The sequence below is a fragment of the Furipterus horrens genome, unplaced genomic scaffold (assembly GCF_987537825.1).
Source record: "Furipterus horrens unplaced genomic scaffold, mFurHor1.1.pri manual_scaffold_2, whole genome shotgun sequence".
NCBI lineage: Eukaryota > Metazoa > Chordata > Mammalia > Chiroptera > Furipteridae > Furipterus > Furipterus horrens.
The window spans coordinates 157,625,802-157,631,111 of NW_028327172.1; the positions used below are offsets into that span (position 1 = coordinate 157,625,802).

General features: G+C 42.3%; 1 pseudogene; it reads left to right on the forward strand.

Moving 5' to 3' along the window:
• The first annotated feature begins 209 nt into the window (after positions 1-209).
• On the forward strand, positions 210-925 carry LOC150019800 (peptidyl-prolyl cis-trans isomerase A pseudogene; annotated as a pseudogene).
• The last annotated feature ends 4,385 nt before the right edge of the window (positions 926-5,310 follow it).

Below are 5,310 nucleotides of genomic sequence, written 5' to 3' on the forward strand. Positions count from 1 at the left end.
TCCTGAAAGATGGCTAGAAGGGACCTTAAAGCACAATTGAAAACCAGAAGGACTTGGGAAAGACAGGTGTTTACAGGCAAGGCTGAATGGCAGGTATGTAGCTCAGCTCCTGTGCCCTGAAGGGCAGACTGAAAGTCACCCTAAAGGTTCCTTGTGTAAGTTCCAGCAAAGCAGACATAAAAATTATATGTGGGCCTTGCAGACGCCGCCGCCGCCGCCCCGGATATTCCCGCATCCAGCCATGGTCAACCCCACCGTGTTCTTCAACATCGCTGCCGACGGTGAGCCCTTGGGCCGTGTCTCCTTCGAGCTGTTTGCAGACAAAGTCCCAAAGACGGCAGAAAACTTTCGTGTTCTGAGCACCGGGGAGAAAGGATTTGGTTATAAAGGTTCCTGCTTTCACAGAATTATTCCGGGATTTATGTGCCAGGGTGGGGACTTCACACGCCACAATGGCACAGGCGGCAAGTCCATCTACGGGGAGAAATTCGATGATGAGAATTTCATCCTGAAGCACACAGGTCCTGGCATCTTGTCCATGGCAAATGCTGGACCCAACACAAACGGTTCCCAGTTCTTCATCTGCACGGCCAAGACCGAGTGGCTGGATGGCAAGCATGTGGTCTTTGGCCAGGTGAAAGATGGCATGGGTGTTGTGACAGCCATGGAGCGCTACGGGTCCAGGAATGGCAAGACCAGCAAGAAGATTACCATTACTGACTGTGGACAACTCTAATACATTTGACGTGGGTTTTATTTTAACCACCAGACCATTCCTTCTGTAGCTCAGGAGAGCACCCCTTCACCCCTCTCTGCTTGGAAATGTTCTGTAATCTTTGTGCTCTCGCCGCAGTTCATTGGGTTCCATATTTTCCTTACCCCTTCCAAGTCTAGCTGGATTGCAGAGTTAAGTTTATGATTATGAAATAAAAACTAATCAACAAAAAAAAAATTATATGTGATCATTTGCTGCTTTCATTGTGTTTATGCAAACGAGCAGGATAAATTAAAACTTGACTTAATGCGGTCCCTTTAATAGCAAGGAGGGTAATAGTAAGGAGAAAAATTGAGACTCAGGGAAAACCACAATGCTCAGTGGCAGACTATAAAGTAGTGAAGGTAACTTTCTGTAAAGTTTATTTTCATTTAAAGGTTGTTTTCATTTGAAAGTTAAACTAGGTCTGTGTCATCATCAAAGATGCTTAATTTACAGGCAAGAAGAATGTGAAATGCCTTGCAACTGAATGTCTTTCCAATAAGAGAGTCTTGCAGACATAGAGACTGGTTTGTGGGTTATGTTGCATAAATTAACAGGTGTGTTCTGTTTTCATAGGGCATAAGCCTATGATCTCATTACCTGAGTGACTGTTTGTACAAATAGGCCTCACTTAATCCTGTCTGTATTGTTGCATCCTGAGACTCAACAGTTTGGCTGAACTAAGTGGCTGGGTTGGTGAAGCATAAGGTGGTCTGTGGGCTTCAGTTTAAAACTGGTTTCTCTTTTCTATCCTAATGGCTTGGACAGAAAGGGCCCAGAGGTCTGAGAGATGGAAAACCTAAAATATTTCCCTCAGTCCAAACTAAGTATAGTGGGCAAAAGGGTTTTGAATAGGTGTGCCATGCCTTGCACACCTTCTTCCAAAGATCCTTTTTTTTTCTTTCCCCCTAATATGGGACATTGAAAAATTAATCCCTACCTTTTGTCATCGAGTGGTTATTGATTGAATGATGCCTTTTAAACCTGTTGCCAAATATGTTGCCCCCAGAATACAGCAAGGATGCCAGCCTGTTAAACCAAGCATGCCATGGTCTGGGGACAGCCAACTGACCTGGAGTCTGCAAGATCCTTCCCCATGTGGGAAGGCCACCCTCCCCTCCACGCCCCCACATTTTTAGGGATTTCTGGACCCAAGGGAAGGTAGGATGATGACCATGTCCAGTTTGAAGCAGCTAGAGGAGCATGAGACCATCACCCATTATCCTTTATAAGATTATAAAGGGTCTTAAGCCTAAGAGGGGGGAAATGTTATTTTTTATTGTTATAAACTATTTATTTATTTATTTATTTTTAAAAGAAGAAGAAGAAGAATATAGGAAAGGGTGAAGCCAAAGAACTTGTGTGCATGACCCATGGACATGAACTAAGGGGGGTGGGATTGCTGGGGGAAGGGGGTTACTGGGCAGAGGGGAGAAAAAGGGAAAAATATTTGGAACTATAGTAACAACATAATTAATAATATATACACAAAAAGCTTACAATATAACTCTGAGAAAAAAATAAAACAAGATATAAAAATTATTTTAAAAAAAGAAATGAGGGAGTGGGTGTGAATATAAAGAGGTGATACAAGGGAGTCTTGGGGTGATGACACAATTGAGTATCTTGATTGTGATGGTGGTTATGCAAAGCTACATGTGTGATAAAATAGCTATCACACACACACAGATTAGCACATATAAACTGATGAAATTTGAGCAAGCTTTATTGTACCAATGTTGATTTCTTGGTTTTGCTATTGTAGTGTGATTAAATATCTTACATGACCTTGGTTATATTGAAAGAAGCTAGGGGAAGGGTGTGCATGACTTCCCTGTACCTTTATTTGCAACCTTCTGAGAATCTATAATTATTTCAAAATTAAAAGTTAAAACCTAAATAGATAAATTACTTAAAAATAATTAAAAACAAAGAAATAAAGAACAAAAACAAAAGTTAAAAACGCAACAAGATAAAATGCCCAAGGCTCCCCATTTTTTATAGAACAAAATACAAACTCCTTTGCTTAACATCCAAAGCGCTTAACAATGCCTCATACCCCATTGTTCTTCCTTCAGACCCTTCATTATTCATTCAATAATCATTGGGTATTGGGAACCCACGATGGGCTAAAACACTGAAAATACAGAGGTGAACAAGATAAATAGGGCCTCTGCCCTCAGAAACTTACAATCTTTGGGGGAAACAGCGAAGTAGGTGAGCAATTCCAATGAAGTAAACCAAATGCCACAACTGGGAAGTACATAGGCTATCTAACCAGTCTCGTCATCATTCCTTTTCACTTGCACTAGTTCTTCTGCCCAAAATGCTCTTCCCTCCACTAGTGAACTTTCACCGTCAAACCTTCCATGCAATCTATGCCTTCATCCACTCAAAAAACCTTTTACTGAATGCCAATTCTGTGCCAGACCTTGTTCCAGTCCTTGGGGCTGTGCTGTGGACAATATGGCAAATAAAACTAAGAGCTACTGGAGTGGGTTGGAGAGGGAGAAGGTGCTGGAGAACAGAGGGTGGTTTTCAAGGTAATAAGAGTTATCTTGACCAACCTTTGTTCTTCTCCCCCTGAAGCAATGGGTTATCTCTGAAATGTCTCACATACTTATAAAGTATGACTTTATAAGGTCATCACAGTTTATGTGCTGGTTCGATCTTCCAGTCAGGGCACATCAGAGAAGGAAAACTGACTCCAAAAAACCTCCGCTGCCTTGCGGCATACCTCTTCAGGGGAAAGGCTAAGGAAGTAAACCCCGACAGAAAATCCGGAGCCGGAGTCCCTAAGGCTGTTTGACGTTGTAGTCAACACCGGCAACTCCTGCGGCGCACCTGAAGCCAAGCTGTATTGACTCCGTCTTTCCCTTGGACCCTTCAGCTGCGAAGAGAGGGGGGGTCTGCTGCATGGGCAACAGCAGACCCTCCATATCACCCTGCCCAGGCTCTGTAGCTTCAGCTTCACTGGAGAGGACACTCCAGCGTCATCGCAAGATGTCGATTCAACACGGGAGGAGACAGATACCGTGTCACTCCCGAGTCGGACTGCACAGCCATTCTCGGCGGTGCAGATAGACTCTTAAGAAGCTACACCATCGTCTCTCGAGACGGACGGCTGCCGACGACGACGACGACAGTTTATGTGTTCCCTGAAAACACAGGTAGGGTAAGTGAAGATTGATTCCAGGGGAGCATGGGCCATTCTATCCCATTAGATTCCAGACTGAAACCTGAATAAAGCTGAAGAGGGTTCATAAAGATGTAACCTAAAAGGTATGGAACCAGGGACTGGGAAGGCCTTGTGGGGCAAGACAGATATCTGGGCACAAGCTAGCTCAGTCCTAATCTGGGGTTTTGCTTTTCCACTTGCATTTTCTTCCAAGAGTACAAATGTTTTCTTCTCTCAGTCTCCAGTTTGCCACGCTTTCCAGCTCATTCAACTGGATTGGGTTACCCACTGGGTTGGGTTGTTTTTCTCTGAATGCTTCCAGCTGTTTCACTCCCTGCCTTCTGCTTATGTGCACTTTCTCAGGCATGGGGTTCTTCTCTCCCATGATGCCACTCCCAGCACCAGTTGTGAATGAAACAACTGTGACCAGCTTCCTCCCTGCCCTCTCACCTACATTTGCTGCTATTACCTGTTTCTACTTACATTTCACTAGCCTGAGCAAGAAGAAAGGAACCAGAATTTAGTATTTGTTCAGCACTTATTACTGTGCTAAACAATTTATATACATATTATCTGATCCTCATTGCTGTAAGTCTGTAAAATAGGTATGATTTTTGTTCCCATTTACTAGATGAAGAAACTGATTTTCAGGGAATTTCTACAACTCATCTCTGGTTGTGAAACTCAAAGCCAGGGTTTCACCCAGGTCAGTGGGGCTCCAAAGGTCATGTGAAGCACCAAGTACTTTAATAACTGCAGTATTTTTCTTTCTTTTTTAAAACTCTTATGAATGTCTTCATATCAGAAGCACTCTTTTACAACTTGCTTCTTTTCATTCAATATTATACATTTGAGATTTATCCATGTTGATAAATTTTATGGGCTTGTTTTAATAACAATATTTCATTCTATAGACACTCTACATCGAGGTATGTTTAAGTTATTTCCAGTGTTGTGCTATTATAATGTGAGGTACTTAGCTCTATTGCATGTGAGACTCTATTTCGGGTACATGCCTAGAAATGAGATTTCTCAGTTGAAGGGTATGAGTGGCGTCTCAATCTTTAACTCCGTTTGAATTGCTTACAGTCTCTCCCCAAAGTGGTGGCATCAGTTTATATTCCCACCAGCATCCTACATTCTCACCATCACTTGACATTTATTGAATTCAAAAGCAAATATGGCACAATCTGGATGGCAAGTATGTGGATGTGATTGGTTATATTTTTATATTTCTCCATACATTTGAAATATTCCATAACTAAAATTAAAATGTCATTATGATTGCCCACTTTATTAGTGAATTGTATAAAGACTTAGAATTCTTACTAGTGGTATCTGCACATGTTCCTGAGCTGTCATCCAAAAGACCCTA